This window comes from Equus asinus, chromosome 23, assembly GCF_041296235.1.
Source record: "Equus asinus isolate D_3611 breed Donkey chromosome 23, EquAss-T2T_v2, whole genome shotgun sequence".
In the NCBI taxonomy this organism is placed as follows: domain Eukaryota; kingdom Metazoa; phylum Chordata; class Mammalia; order Perissodactyla; family Equidae; genus Equus; species Equus asinus.
This window is the reverse complement of record NC_091812.1, coordinates 23,971,683-23,989,335: the sequence shown is the minus strand read 5'-3', so window position 1 is coordinate 23,989,335 and position 17,653 is coordinate 23,971,683.

Below are 17,653 nucleotides of genomic sequence, written 5' to 3'. Positions count from 1 at the left end.
CATAGTGTTTTCTGTTCTTAGAGAATTTCCCCAAGTATCTACAAAGCACACTCCATGATTAGCTTCACATCTTTACTCAACGATCACTTTATCAGTAAAGCTTCCCTTAAGCACACTATTTAATATTTACCATCCCCTCTCAAGCATTGCTCCTTCATATTTATTTTTTCTCCATTGCTTCCTGCTTTATTTTTTCTCTATCCCACTTGTCATCATCTCATATATTTGGTATTTTGTATTTTAACTTTTTCTGTTTTTTTCCTTTGTCTTCCCCTACTAGAATATGAACTCCTTGAGAGCAAATAACTTTTTTTCTTATTTTTTCACTACTCTACCCAAACCGCTTAGAATCGTGTCTGACTTACTATAGGTACACATTAAATATTTATTAAATGAGTGAATAATTCTGTATTCTATCTTGTTATTTTATTTATTGTATTTTTGTTATGATGTTTTAAAATATGGTAGATCTTGTTACACTAATTAAACAGGGAGACCATTAGACTGATGTGGCTCTAATGCCCTTGCAGCCTACCTAAGCAAATCAAAATCTAAGCCTGTAAATGCCTGAAGGTTACGAAATTGAAACCTGAGGACGACCATTCACAAACACCACCCAGGCTTTAAGCTATAACCAACCAATAATTTCCTTACTTTGCTTCTGCCTTGTCTTTATAAAAGTCTCTCTGAGCTCCTGCTGGTGGTGCACTCCTAACGACTTCCAGTTTGGTCCTGCCCTATTTGAATAGATTTTTCCTGGAGTGAACTCTTGAAATTTTTAATATGCTCAGTTTATCTTTTAACAATCTAGATTCACCTCCTTAAGTAAGCCACATGCCAGAACAGCTGGGTAATGTAAGCAGGGAGATGGGAATTCTGAGAAGGAATTCAAAGGAAGTAGCAGAAATAAAATCACTATAACAGAAATGAAGATTGCCTTTTATGGGCTCGTCAGTAGATCGGACATGGTCAAGGAAAGAATCAGTGAGCTTGAAGATAGGTCAACAGAAACTTCCAAGCTGAAATGCATAGAGAAAAAAAAGAACACGTAAACACACACACACACACAACAGAACGTCCAAGAATTATGGAAAAATTGCAAAAAGTATAACTGGGATACCATAAGGAGAAGGAAGGGTGAAATATTTGAAGCAATAATGGCTGAGAACATATGACAGTCCCCAAACCACAGAGCCAAGAAATTCAGAAATCTCTAAGCATAATACATATAAAACAAAACCTAAACCGATGCCTATCACTTTCAAATTGCAGAAAACCAAAGGCAAAGGGAAAATCTTGAAAGAAACCAGAGAGGGGAAGTCACCTTACTTATAAAAGAAGGAGAGTCAGAATTTCAGAGGACTTTTCATTAGAAACCAAGCAAGCAAGAAGACAGCGGAGTGAAATACTTAAAGCATTGAAAGAAAAAGACCACCAGCCTGGAATTTTATATCCAGTGAAATTAATCTTCAAAGGTGATGAAAAAATAAAAACTGTTGAGCTCTATGTATTATCTGCATTCCCAGCTGCATTTATATACGTTTTCACTTAATTGTTTTGGATTTTCCAGATCAATCAATCAAATCATCAGCCATTGATTGTGCTTCTCCTCCAACCCTAATTTTATGTCTCTTTCCATTTTTAATAGCATTGTCAAAAAACTGTAGTAGAATGATAAATAATATTAGTGATAAAGGACATCTTTATCTTGTTTCTACCTTCAGTAAGATTATTTTTAGTATTTAATGATTGAATATGATTCTAGCTTTGAAAATAAAAGATGTATACTTTATCTCTGGGTACAGGTATATGTATATGTGTATCTATATATGATTATCAGCTTTGCTTCTTGTAGAGTTTGTCTCTCACGTGGTTTATAAAGCAACCAGAAATTGCTGTACTTAATCCTGAGCAATGAGGAAGTTTTAGTTGGCAAAATATGGGGATCTCGTGGAAAGTGATGGCAATATTATTTAAGAACGTCTAATTGCCATGGAAGGGACAATGTTGGTGTCAGATATCAAGAAATTGAAAAACTATATGTAAAAGAGGAAGAAGGCTGAGAGTCCTTAAAATTAAGTTTCTGCAAACAATTACTTATGCTGCTGAGAAAACAAAGGGCACCAGAAACCAATGTGGCTGCATAGGAGAAGGACCAGCTACGTCTTCAAAGGGCACAGGTAGAAGACAAAGGAAATTGAAGAATCCAGGAAAGACACCAGACCTAGAATCTACATCCAGATAAATTAGAATAAGGGAAAGTTCAGCTTTGTCACTTGAGGTAGATGAGAAAATGTTGATAAAAGAAAGAGGGAACTCAGAACTACTCATTTGCAACTTTCCTTTTTAAATTCTCTATCAGAAAAAAAGACATTTAATCTAGAATGGATGGAATGAAATTATGAAAATAGAAACAACTATAGAAGAAAATGGTAAAAATGTTCTTGCTACTTTAAATTTATCCAATCATTCATTTGCCAAAATATGTATCATTTATTATGTTCAAAGCAGTGTCCTAGGCCACAGAAAAATAAAATAAGTAAATCAGAATGAATTCTGATATCAGGGAACTTATCATCTATGAATGATAAGTCCTTTTTCTGGATAACTATAACACATGGCAATAAGTGATTAGTTCTAGAAGAGAGGAATTAAGTCATGGCAATTCAAAAGATTGTCTTCTAAATGGAGCAGATAACATGAGGAATAACTAATAGGGTGAAAGAAAGAATCAGAACTCAAAATGATTTCTATAAATTACATTGATATGCTGAGGTTGCACAACCATATAAATTCTCTGCATTATGTTAAAATAATACAGCTACTTAAATATAAGTTAGAGGAGAACTCTTTTAATGAAGTATAGTTTTAGGATTTTAGGCTACAGCAAAGTCAAAATAGCACTAACCACAGTACAATATAACTGGCAGAAAAGAATGAGAGGAAGGGAAGAAGGAAGAAAGAAAAGAAGGAAGGAATGAACATATTGTTCAAATGAAGGGAACAAAGGAATGGAACAAAAGGTCAAAGGAACACAGTGGGAAAAAGAAGATCGTGCAAGCTCAGGCTTTCCTACTACAAGTGTAGTCTTCAGAACAAAGGAGCTGGTTCTTCTAGGCGGTACACTGGCTAGCCTGCATCTGAATCATATGGGCCACCACATTTTTAAGACAAGTATTTACACATAAGTATATTCAGAAATGGGTGGCCAAGATGGAGAGGTATCTAGAAAGCATGTCATTTAAGAAATAATTAAGGAATTGGGTTTGTTTTTACATGGAAAAAAGATGAAGATGTGAGGATGAAAAAGGCAGATGTATACTAACATCAGAAAGACTGTCATATGGAAGATTGGTTTATTTTTTTATAGTTCCAGCAGGAGGAATGGAGATCAAGCATTAGGGATGCAGGTTTCAACTTCATATAAACATTTTCAAAAATAGATTGGCTATCCTATGGAATGAGGGGTGAGTTCATGCTGAAAATAGCCAAATTAAATGTAGTCGACTATTTCTTTTCGACTATCACCACATCCTATTAGTTGCAAAATTCTGCAAATTCTATATCCTTAATAAAATGAACGCTATCTATTCTCTTTCTGGAAACTTTTTCAGCTTTGATCAGTTTTCACCTGAATTGCTTCCTGTGTCCCTACTTGGTAATCATCATTCTGTGACTCTACCCAAATCCCTCACTGCAGCTTGAGCCAACCTTCTAATATTACATCTGACACTAAACTCCCCTGCTCATAATGCTTTAACAGTCCTCAGGAAAATCTCTAAATTCCTTAGCTCTGCTTCATGATGTGTCTCCTTCCTACAGCCATAAACCCTTCTATCACAATTCCACTACAAATATACGTAATGCAGCTTCCTTTCTCCAGCCACACAGACATACTTTTAAACCTAGTATTCTGTGCCACGTGTTTGTCTTTACACATCTTGTTCCCTGTGCCTAGAATGACTTCTACGTATTTCACCAGGCTAGTTTCCACCTGTTTTTTCAAAACACAGATATCTAGTGTCACTTTCCCAAGGAATCTTCCCCTGATCTCAGTCTAATTTTGATAATTAACAAATAAGACTGAGTGTCTACTATGTGATAGACAGATATAGGCACAATTTCCCATTGTGCCAATGCCTGTATTTTATTGTTTATTCTATACTTTTATATTTATATTATAAATATTTAATATGTTATAAATATTTTATATTTATATTATGAATACGCACACAATCACAGTGCAAAAATAATTTTGTATCTGCTACCTTCCTTACTAGACTATAAAATCCCAAGTGGAGGAACTATCCCTCCCAGTTTCCTCACTGTCTTATTCATCGCTTGCTTGTGGAATGACAGAATGGATGAATAAATGAGCAAACAAATGGGCGAACACACTGATTATAGATTTCCAGAAGTGATTGAGTGGTTAGAGCAGAGGTCAAAGATTCTTTCCAATGTCGAGAGTCTAAGTCACCCTTCTTTTATGAAATACATTCTAGTGAAGTAGTCATTTCCAGGATAAGCACATACAATGATTCAGGCTATTGAGTAACTGTATTTAGAAAAATAAAATATAATATTTATCATAATGGAATCTTCATGAAGATATAGAGTAGTCACTTAATATGATGAACAAAATAGACTTTTGTCCTTTGTCCTTTTCAGAGTTTATTTAACTCTATTGCAAACTGTATTACCTCTTTTGTTTAAATTTTTAAAATAAAAAAATTTTGTTGTGGTAAAATATACATAAGACAAAATTTACTATTTTAATCATTTTTAAATGTACAGTTCAGGAGTATTGAGACACTCACAATGTCGTGTAATCATCACCATTATCCAGCTCCAGAATTTTTCATCATCCCCAAGTAAATCTCTGTCCCCATTAGACAATAACTGTCCATCATCCCCTCCCCACAGCCCCTGGCGACCACTAGTCGACTTTCTGTCTCTATGAATTTGCCTATTCTGGGTACCTCAGCGAAGTGGAAGGCTACAATATTTGTCCCATTGTGTCTGGCTTATTTCACTCAGCATAATGTCGTCAAGGTTGACTCATGTTGTGGTATGTTGTCAGAATTTCCTTGCTTTTTAAGGCTGAATAATGCTCCATTGTATGTATTACCATATTTTGTTTATCCATCTATCCATCCAAGGATATTTGGGTTGTTTCCACCTTTTGCCTACTGTGAATAACGCTGCTATCAACACGGGGGTACGGATATCTGTTCAAGTCCCCACTTTCAATTCCCTTGGTACATACCCAGAATGTATCACCTCTTTTTAAGGAATAGAGTTCAATTATACCACCAAATATCATAAACTCTCTATAGTGTCTCGCCAAAATTCAAAAATTCTCCCACCCAGGATCTCAGATTATGACCTTATTTGGAAATGGCATCTTTGCAGATGTGATTAGTTAAGGTGAAGTCATACTGGATTAGGATGAGGCCTAAATTCAATAACTAGTGTCCTTTTAAGAATAAGAAAGGAAACACAAAGAGATACACTGGGAAGAAGTCCAGGTGACAACAGAAGCAGAGATTACAGTGATTCAGCTACAATCCCCACAAATTCCAGAATGAAGCAATCATGCTGACACGTTGGTTTTGGACTTCTGGCCTCCTCAACTGTGAGCGAATAAATTTCTGTTACATTAAGCCATCCAGTTTGTGATAATTTGTTACCACAGCCCCAGACAACTAAAATACTCTACAATTTACATTAAAAAAAAAAAAAAAAGCCAGAACTCCTGATAAAGAGTAAAAGGGCTATTTAGCTCATTAAATGGTTTCATGATTTTCAATCAACACCGACAAACAAATAATGCTGTGAATAAATGTAGCAACAAGTGGTGGCATTGAAGCCAAAACCCACCCACTTTATGTGGTACAGTTCAATTCATTCTGAGGTTTCCTGTTACTGTGGATAACCATCCCCCTCCACACACACATTATTCCCCACTGGACTTCTTTTTAGTCCTTTACTCACTCCAATTGGGCTTTCTGTATGGGAAAGCTCTTGTCCTCTGCACTTCACAAGGGGATCAGGACCAACAATGAAAAGAAGAGATATTTGTGATATTTGAATACTCAGAGGCTATTAAAAAACAAGAGGAGAGATTAATAATGAGACAACTTATAAAGATTTGGGTGGAATGCAGGGAAACTACAAGCGACAATACATTAGGAGCAAGGATGCTTTTTCCACTCCAATCCCAAAGAAGGCAATGGAAGAGAGTGATTCCAGGGACCTGGGAAGAGAGAATTGTGTGGAGTTCACCATGAGACTGGATGATGGCATCTATGACATTTAGTTCACGGATGCAGCCTGGCATGGGGGGTAGGATCTATAAACACTTTGACTTCACTCTCCTCCTTCATTGGCCCAGAGCAAAGGGAAGTCAATGCTGGAGGCACAGAGCAAAGCAGAGAACAGTGAAAAGTAGTGAATATATGAAACGACAAATAAAGATCCCCAGGGAAGTGGAATCACTCTCATGGCAGACCCTCTATGTAGTAGGTAAGAATTTTATAGATTAATGAAGCCAATCTATTTGCCTTTCATGGGACTGTGAAAACATATAACCCTTAGAGCCATGGGTTACTCTGCATGTGACGTTCACTTTTCTGGAGATATTAATTTGAACTAAGACTTGTTCTCACTTTCCTGGGGGTGTAGGATGGACTGTGAAGACATACCTGGCTGAGAATAAATTTTCTTTGTGGGACACAAAGATTTCCTGGGGGAAGAATTGCCTGGTACAAGACTAAACAACAGAATATTTATTTTCAGCTGCACCTACTGCCAACCTTGTAATTCTTGCATTTGGGCAAGCGGTTGTGAAGTCTGCAGATCTGCAGTGCATGGTAAAAGTAGAGAACAAAATAATTGAGTTGGACAAAAAGACTGATTCAATGATTAGACAGAAATATTGGGAAGAAAACAAATGATTTCCAGTAATTTCTTATTCTGGGAAAGTCTGTTTTACTGGGATGGGTTTCAGAGACAGGATGTTATAAACTTCTAGACTCCAAAGAAAGCTTTGATATCTAGTCAACTCACTCAATTAACAACAGTGAAAAGGGCATTTTTCTTGCCTCCCATTCAAATAAAGTCCCTCTGGTCTCTAAAATCAGACTCAAACAGAAAGCAAGAGTGAGTAAAGGTTTTGGAGGAAGGACATTAGCTCAGTTTGCACACTCCAGGGCTAGTTCTGAAAGCAGGCACTCTTTACAAGGGGGTATGAAAGAGCACAAATAAAATCTTTTATATCCCAAGCCTTGTTGCCCCATTAGTCCCCAGACACTGTGACTCAATCCATTATATTGTTCTGGGGCTTCTCAGAGATTTTATATTAATTTCACAGATTCATCAATATCGCTCTCACCCCTGCGGTACCGCTGAGGTTTAGTTACGAGAAGGGAGCCTGTAGCCCAAGTTATTTCTCCATCTCGTCAGGAAGTGTGGGTCTCCTTTTCCTCCCTATTGTCTTTTGGTTTAAATCATTTTCAGTGGTTTTGTTTGTTTGTTTTCCAGAATCATCCAGTATTTGTTTTTCCATGAACTCAGCCTTCTGGATGTTAATAGTTGGAAAAAGTAGAGAAAACTTTGCTGACACTCATTAACTGGTGACTATACTTGAAAAGTTGCAACTTGAGTGCAACTTTTTTGCTCTTTTCAGAAATTCTGGGGGAAATCCCAAGGAAATCTTTGGGTCTCCTGGATGTTATTGTCCAAGTTTTTTACCATCTTTGTCTTTTTATACTACAGTTTTCCAAGTGTCAACACAGTAAAACAGACAGTAACATTCAAGCTTTGCTGCTTCATCCCAAAATCTAATATTTTGAAAGCATATTCGTCTACTTATTGTTAATGGTAACTGATTGCCCAAAAATGTTGCAAGGAACAGACTTCAGATCATCTGAAATGACACTTCAGTGAGCAGAAAAAGATAAACGGATTTATTCAATCTTCAAGTTTTGGCCAGATGATTCAAGATAGCTACCTCAAATAATCTTTCTTTTGTCCAAGAACAACAACAGAAAAGCCACCTTGTACTGAAAGCAAATATCCAGCTTTGTGATAAAAGATCAACTAAGCATTTTAGAGTAGTCATTGTTAGGGCACTATGCAAAATTAACATCACATAAAACTGAAATGGTGTCTATTAATTGCCGAAAGCCCATTAAGTCTTGCAGATCAGGGAGAGCAATGCCATGCTTGCGAGTCAAGCTTTACAGGCTCCTCTCTCTGGCTCTTTAACGACCACCACCGTCTCTTACAAAACGCTTGTTCCAACTTAAAGAATTGAAACAAGAATAACTCTTTTTTTCTCCCCAGCTGAGTTTTGGCAAGTGGACTCTAAGTTACTTGCACACTAGGGAGCAAAGCACTAATGAAAGCGTATGAAAAGTAATGTTCCTAAAAAAAAGGTAAATGATAGTAACCGGTGCACAACTTTTTATGACTTGGGCCTTTAAAGTGAAAAGCACTTTCTATAACAATAAATGTTTTGTGTTATATAATGTTGCAATAACACACTAAATAACTGAACAATAGTAATTTTTCCTTACTGCAGCAAAAGGTGCTCAGAATCAGAAAATTAAATTCTCTTTTTCCCTTTATTGTTTCAATTACGCGTGTATTAAGCTTCGACAGGCCTCTTAAAATATTGTTGTTAAACTCCAAAAGAGGATAATTGAAGCACGATTGACTCATAAGTCATTGTTAGATATCTTTTGTCTTATTATTTATTTTAGATGAGAACTTTATATATAAGTGGCCATAACCATTGGTTGAAGAGTGAGGAATGATCCCAGAGACTTATATTTAATTCTGTTTAGAAAGTTAATGATATTCTCTGTGCCGAAAGAAATTCTCCTTATTCATTTAAGAGACTGTAGATTGGAACTTGGTACTCTTGAAATCTTTGCTCCGTAAGTTTGTCATGTGTAAGTCCAAAGGCAGTGAGTCGTCCTCTAACTCCACTCTGCTACTAGGAACAAATAAGACCTCTAGGGAACAGATTATTTTATCAAAATACAAACAAAAATATACAAACAAGCCCAAACCTCTTAGGTCATTCAAAAAGGCATCAGAAATCCCTTCAATGCACCTCTCACTCATTAAATGATCAGTGTGATCCCTCTACATGACACCTTATTTCACACAAAGCAATCATTGCCTTAACTACTATATGAATATCAAAGAAAAAAAATTAGTGTATGAACACATTCATATTTCTCAAAGGCAGTGGCATGAGAGGGCCTTGGCCACCCCTACTGTTTGTACTCTTCAAATATCCCAGACAAACACATAATTAAGTAAAAAATCATTGTGCTTTACAAAAATACATCAAGACTTGTCATCTATCACTTACAAATCGATCCTACCTTTCTATGTAGAAATCCCAAAGCCATTGTTTCTTAATATAGTCTGAGGTCATAACTACTGATATGGCCAAGCTAAGGTCACAAGACAATTGTTTGTCCTGAAGTCAGGAGAAAGGAATAGTAACAGAATCTTTTGTTCTTTATCTCCAGAGAAAAGTAACTATTGTTTCTTACCAACCAAACAGTATTTTTAATAAATGTAGCTTTATAGTCATATTAGAAATTTATGTACTCCATACTTTTGATGAGTTTCTTATATAAACAAAGCACCTATTCCAACAAAGTTTAGCCAATCAATGATCCTGTAGCTGGTTTGTCAAATGTTTGAAAAGAATTGTTGAAAAGAAGAATGAGATATTCTAGTCAAAGCCCCAGGGTTTGGTGTCACTTTCATTTTTTCTCCTATAAACCATAAAGAGATCATGACTCTTGCATTATTTTTAATAACATTGAATGAAGGAATCTCAATGAAGACATTATAAAACAAGGCCAGCACACATGTGGCACTCCCATTTCCCATGCTCATAGCAGCCATTATTAACAAACCATGTCATTCTTTCCTTCTGAGCCCAGACAGAACTTCCAACCTGTCTCAGTATGGTATCCAATCAACTATTATCAACTAATGAGAATTGGTCCTCAAGATGAAACATTTCTGCCATATCTGTTCAGTGCTAAAAACTTTTATTCATCTTTTTATGTCAGTCAGAGACCTCACTGCCTCCTTGCTGGATAAAATGGCTTTTAATCACATTCTACTTCCTAAGAGATGTTTCTTATCCCAATAATTTTTAAAACTGTCATGTATTGGACTATGACCTAACAGAGTGTGTGCTATGCAGGCAGTTTGGTATTGCCAAAGGAAGCGAGAGAAAACAACTTTGTTTATGTGCATTGCAAAAATTTTTAAATATAAAATTCACAATGATTTACAAAGAAATAACATCATGAACTTCTTAAGGATTAGGCATATGCTTTAAGAACATTGACATTAACTTCTTCTCAATGGAAAATTAAGTCGCAGTTTGCATTCAAAACATATTTTGATATCCTTTATACTTTATTGCTTAAGCTTATAAAATATGTATTTTTCATTGTTATTGTGTTATATAACATTGTGCAGGTCTAAAGATTGATTGCGGCTCAAAAGTGACTCATTGAATCAAAAGTGCAATTGTATAACACCTTTCATTGATGTTACTTAATTGTTACTTAAACACCAAGATAATTTTTATAATTATTAATTTTTTAAAAATACGTTTAATTAAATGTGTTGGTTGTGTCTACCAAATCCTTTGGTATACAAATATCAAATATTTGAGCATGATGGTGCTAAAGAGTCCTTTGGGTCCAATTGATCTCTAAAATCCCATGATTTTAGATTTGATCCTTCATCAATTGAATATTGGTTAGAATGTTATGAGATTTTTATATTCTGGTATATTTTTGGAAAGCTGTTAGAAAACCGTAACCTACACACAAAGCCAACATTACGCTTCATCTAGACTAGACTTTAAGTAACAGTTCTTATTCTCATATTTCCACAATATCTGATGCTTAGGCACCATGTGATTTAAATAATTTAAATAAAATAGCTACAGTATTTTTCTTTACGTTGATTGTATTGTAAGGAGGTAGCTTGTTTGTTTTTATTAAAGAAAATAATAAAAAAACACATGTTTATGAGACCCTCATGCACTTAAGGGTGAATAATGGAGCTATCTGTTAAATTTGAGAAATAAGTAAGTAATAAAAATTAAGACTTGTTTATCTTGTCAGACTTGAGAAATGAAAGCTACTATTTGGGTCAGGCTCCTGAGAATCCAGAAATTATGCAAGAATTTATTTCTCTGTTAGTACCAAAACATACATTACACTATCTTTAAAAGTTATAAAATCACTGCATCTGCAAAAAACCTATTTTTCATTGAAAGTTATTTCATATCAACTTAAATGAAAAACTCACTTTTTGTGTGTGTGTGAGGAAGATTGGCCCTGAGCTAACATGTATGCCAATCTTCCTCCATTGTATACATGGGACGCCACCACAGTGTGGCTTAATGAGAGGTGCTAGATCTGCACTGGGGAGCCCAAACTACAAACCCTGGGCTGCCGAAGCAGAGCGCACAAATTTAACCAGTACACCACCAGGCTGGCCCCCAAAACTCACTTTTTACACAATGTGATTACCCTTGAAAATAACATTTCTTGTGGTGTATAATGAAAAAGTTTCACTTTATTATCACAGAGCTTGCGTCTTCTTGCCAAAGGGAAGAGGAAAACAGTAAGAGAGAAGCAGGAAAATTTTGAAATAAATCCTTCATTAAAGAAGATACGTAAGTAGCTCACAAACATATGAAAATGTTCTTAACATGCAAATGTTATCCTTACCATTTATATTGTGAAATATCACTTTACACCCACTACGATATCTAAATTTAAAAGACTGACAACACCAAATGATGGCGCAGATATGGAGCAACTGGAACTCTCAGACATTGCTGGTTAGAGTGTAAAATGGTAAACCATCTTGGAAAACTCACTGGTAGTTTCTTATAAAGGTAAACATTTTCTTACCCTAAGACTGTAATTCCACTCTTACCTATCTACTCATGTCCAGTGTCTTAGAGAAACAAATGTTAAACGTCTTGGAGACAATTCTTTTCCACAGGAATTAAAGCCAAATGCAGCTCATAAGCCAGTTTTTCTGGGATTTGCTTAGGCTATGCTGTTCATGCAAGTAGGCAGATTTGATCTCCCTATGGTCATCTTTCTTGGTTCTCTATATGCTGACACCTCATTACTACTTCTTTCTTTGACATACTTGTTAAACTCACATTTCTAATTTGCTGCCTGTGCTCTCTTTACTACTCGATGCTTGTTCTTAGGCTCCCCAAAGATTACCATGGGTGTGAGCTAGTCTTACCTTCCCTCCCAACCTCTCAGGAACCATGGCATCTGGAACACCCTGTTTCCTGGCCAGGATAACGGCTAAGAAAATGACAGGTAGAAGGAATTAGTGGCCAAGCATTTTGTTCTGCATTTTTTCCCTAGCTTTCGCTCCTTTTTTAAAAAATCTAACTTATCATCCTCTTTGTCTTTCATTTGTGTTTACCTCCACAGCACTTTTTTCTCTTCTTATATTTATTATTTTCTCTTCTATTTTCTTTCCTTGCTTTTTCATTTTTACTATATTTCAATCTGGCCATTTCTTCACCTTGTGGTTTTTCTCTTTCATAATTCCCTTCTCTAGGTTCACTAGGTTCTTTACTTTTTAAGATGATCACATGTTCATAAGAGCTGTGGGTCTTCCTCAGAAGCAAACTTTGAAATAAGGATGTGAAAGCAAAATGTTTATTTGAGAATTGATTCCAGGAAGCACCAGTAGGAGGGTGGGGTAGTAAGACGAGAAAAAACCTACATGGAATTGTTAACAAGCAGATGGGCAACAGGTGCAATCCTGAGGGGTCCTTCTGGGAGACAAAACTCTCTTCAGAGTAATCTCACCTAAAGAGGAAGGAAGACGGTGAATTTATTTACAAACTCCTCATTTTCTAAGGGCTGCTCCCAAGAGTGTTGACCCTCTGTCCTGCCTCCCAGCACTCCCAATCTGACTCAGAGTGAGTGGAGCATGCTCCTGTGCCCAGAGAAATCACATAGGTAGAGAGAGAGTCACAGACAATAGAAGGAAGAAACATTTGACATATACTAGAGTGAACGCCAACGGTTATGACAGGGCACTGCTAGCTTCTGCAAAAACAGCCTTTTAAATCCAACCTTTTATGGTTGAATGTTCACCACTTTACAAATCCACAGGTAACATTTTGAAATGTTTAGGAACATGGAAATAAGACCAATGAAAGAATAAAAAGAGCTCAAGTGTGTTTCTCTGTATTTTTCTGAAATATGAACACCAAGATAGGTCAAGATATGTGTTTCTATTTATGAATACATGAAAATAGATGTATTCTTTATAAAAGTGAATAGAAATTGTAAATAATTATTGTGCACTTTTATAATACATTTTGAACATATAATCTAGTTCAGTTGCTTTCTATATTACTCAATTTGCTTTATTCAGTCTTTTTTGTTGGTTTTTTTTTTTCAGTCTGGTCACACTTCAAAAACCACAGGATAATGTGAAATGTTTAAAAGTACAAACCATTCAAATAGTCCTTGTGCTAACACTGTATTATCCATGACAGAGTATTGCAAGCCAAAATTTGACGGTTTTTTCCTTACTAAAATCAGATATAAAATACAACCTAATCAGTCACATAAACTTGAGGCTCCAATGACAGACCTGTAGAAGCTCCCTTAAAAGAGCTCTGACTGTCTAAAAGCAGCTCTCCTTAATATAGGCTGTTCAAAGCTCACAAATCTTTCTTCTTTTCAGTAGTCCCAAACCCCAAATTGAATTAATGGGCCCCAAATGGAATAAAGACGTCTTAAGTTACACCAAAGCAAATGTGACTTGGACTACATACTAGGTCTGATATTTATCGGAGTTTTGGAGAAGACCAGATAATTTTATTCTTAAAGCACTGACATGTTCAAGTGAAGACTGCTATACGCAAGCTCTGTTTGTAGAACATCTACAGGCAGTCCTTTAATACCTTTATTAGTAATATGGCTTCCTAGAATTTGCTATAGTGGATTAGGGTATTTTTGTCCTGTGAACTGAGGATTTGCCCCTTTAGACTTTAGTCTCACATGCTTCTATAGTTCTGGGAGACCCTTTCACTTCTCCAACACACCCAGCCCTGATTCTACCACTGTGTTGATGAAGACCTTAGAGACATGAGAGACAGCCATGACAACATTCTGAGATGTAGAGATGCCAGGGATAGACTCAAACCCACCTTTTTTTTTTTTGAGGAAGATTAGCCCTGAGCTAACATCTGTTGCCAATCCTCCTCTTTTTGCTGAGAAAGACTGGTCCTGAGCTAACATCCGTGCCCATCTTCCACTACTTTATATGTGGGACGCCTGCCACAACATGGCTTCACAAGCACTGTGTAGGTCTGCACTCGGCATCCAAACTGGCAAACCCTGGGCTGCCAAAGCAGAACATGCGAACTTAACCACTGCGTCACTGGGCCAGCCCTCAAATCCACATTTTAATGGTCGTTTTAGAGAAGCAGATCAGTACTGCATTTCACAATGGTCCAGAACAGTTTCCTTGAATAAACTTGATTTTTCAGCATCTCGTCTTTGACAAAGGGAAATCTCCTTTAGTTATCTGCTTTTCATTGGCTGCAGGAGGAAGAAATTGTATCTTCTCTTTCAACTAGTTTTAAACATGAGGATTCTTGGCTTTCGAGTCTACCATCTTGCTCCACAGTTTCTTTCAATGCTCATCCCTCTCCCCACCATCTTGGTGAAGATCTCTCCTTTGGATGTTCATGGCATCTTGCATAAGAAAAGGGAATGTTCAAGGAAATTATTGCACTGTGAGAGGCAGGAGCCCCACGATGTCTGGGCCCCATAGCAAGCTAAAGATTTGTACAACTAATCTCTATTGAACCCAAATATGCTGAGGACTTGGCTAATCAGTGTAATATCGAGGTGACCAAAAGAGTATTGAACATGGGCTTATTAAGCTTGTAGTTTAGGGATTAGACAATGGAAAAACAATGTTTAGTGAGATGAGTAGATGAGTTTGCAAAGAGGAAGTGCAAGTATTACAATGCATATCAATTATGGAAGGAAATTTGAGCACAGATTTGGAAAGAGAGCATCCCAGTTATGTGAGGAGTGTGGTGGGCCATTAACTAGACTGAAAAGAATCTATTATGTATATATTAATTTTAAGTTATACCACACTTATTGTCTAAAATATAGACATTTTAATTGGGTTCTTCAGTTAAAATTGGCCTATACAAAATTTATCTCTTTGCTTTTTATTCTTTCTCTTTCATGATATATTTTATTATATTTGCATTTAATCAAAAAATGGACCTTTTTCATAACATTATTTTTTCTTGCTTATATCTAAGACCCTTGTGAATAAGACTATAAAATACTACAAATAACTCATTGTTTCTGCTGCTATTTTTCCTTTAAATAAAATATATCATATAGAATATTCTGATCAGCAATGGAATTAATGTATATTCTTAATTTATTGAAATGTAACTGAAATAAAATATTCACTGATACAAATCAATATTTCAGTCCCTTTGAAAACTAGGGTTTTAATTTCCTTAGGGCATCTAACACAATATATAAAACGTTTTCCCCCTCCATTCTTGTTCTTCAAAGTTCAAGCATTTATTTATGTATTTATTCATTAACCCAACATGCGCTTATTGAGGGCCTACTAGAAATTATTTGATAAATTCTCTGTATGTTGACCTTATACAAAATCATGCTAAAGAATGCTTCCAGATTGTCACATGCAGTGATGCAGCAAGATGTAATGGATATTCGCCATTTTAATGATTTTTGTCATGCTGTTTTAATATTGCTCTAAGTTGTTTTTTTGAGCATTTTAATTTATTGTACTGTTTTTACTTATTACAGTTGCACCCTGAGGCTAGCTAGTGAAGAACGCCATTTTGAAAATCTAAGAAATAAATGGGAGTTGGATCATCAACACTTCTGTTTTGTTCCCAGATCTCTGGGAGATACAAAGTTATGAGGGTTTTAAAGAAACACTACTATGAGGAAACATCTTACTCAACATTCCATGGATTACACTTTTAACATGACAAACTAGTATTAAAGAAACCAATACAATGTTCCCAAGGTTATTTGCCATCTCAGATAAAGTACATACACCAGAGAGAAAACAATAGTGTTAACTACTGTTACTATTCTGGTCCTCTTTGGGTTTAAATTACCTGAGCATAAGAATTGTAAAATGCACTGGGATAGCAATGTTTAGTCATTTTTCACTATTTTCAATAAAGATTTTACTCAAGGTTTTAGAGAAGGCCATTTAGAGAACTCATTTAGTGTCACCCACACTAGTTAATAAATAATTCATGTTGACAATTAAAGAATAAAAGTGACTTACAGGTTTTATCACTGAGTGGTTGGTCACTGAAATCCTGGAAACAGAATTTTCCTTTAAATTCTTCTAGTTTCGTAATTATCTAAAAGTTAAAATGGGTACATTAAATGTCACAACTCCATATGAAAGTGGTCCATTTATATTAGCATATTTCTTTCTTCAAAGAGAAGCTGGAAAAAATCTGTGCAGACACCACTAGGTATCACAAAGAGTAGAACAAATAAATTCATGGAAATCATATCAGTTGGTTCTCATTAGCTTAAAATGATGTTTTTGCTTGAGAGATAAGATGAAGAGGCAAACAAAAATCAAATACTGATTGCTATCACTTATCACTTTGATCCTTTGTACCAAATTACTTACTAAGGATGATTCTATTTCTCAGTTTCAAGGACATCCCAGTTTACATTTTGGTACAATTATTAATACCCTATTTCATTCTCAAAAATATTTCCTTGTTTGGGCAATATATTATAATGGTCATTGTATTCATAATAAACCAGGGACACTTAACATGAATTGTTACTACAGTAATATTTCCAGGAACCAGAAAAGGAATGATATATTTATTTCATAAGTAACTCTTATCAGAGAAAGAAATAATGCAGCATTGGGATGAGTTTCTAGTTGTAAAGACAGTTAGGTTCATTTATTATTCAGCCAGATAGAAACAAAGTTCATTAAAAAAATTTCTATAAGAATTTTACTTAAATTTGACACTTCTGGAAAACAAAATCTTGATTCTAATAGTCAAGTAAGATAAAATGATGCAAAAATATTTACGTGTATTCAGGTGCTATGGAAAAGAATGAATCTTAAATCATTTATTTATTAATAAAAATTAACCTTAGTCTATTTGCAAGTTTATACTTAAACAGATTATTCCTTTTATGATAAATTTCTTTTCTTTTCTTTTCTTTTTTGAGGAAGATTAGCCCTGAGCTAACATCTGTGCCCATCTTCCTCTATTTCATATGTGGGACACCTGCCACAGCATTGCTTGACGAGCAGTGTTTAGGTCCACTCCAGGGATCCAAACCAGCGAACTCCGGGCCGCTGAAGTGGAGCATGCAAACTTAACCACTACGCCACTGGGCTGGCCCCTACAATAAATTTATTTTTTGAATCTGTATTTAGACTATCTTATGCCTGTAAGTTAGTGTTTAAACTTAGGAGAAACTTTGAGAAAAGTCTAGACTGATGATTACATAGCCCTAACAGGATTTTGGAAGATGTT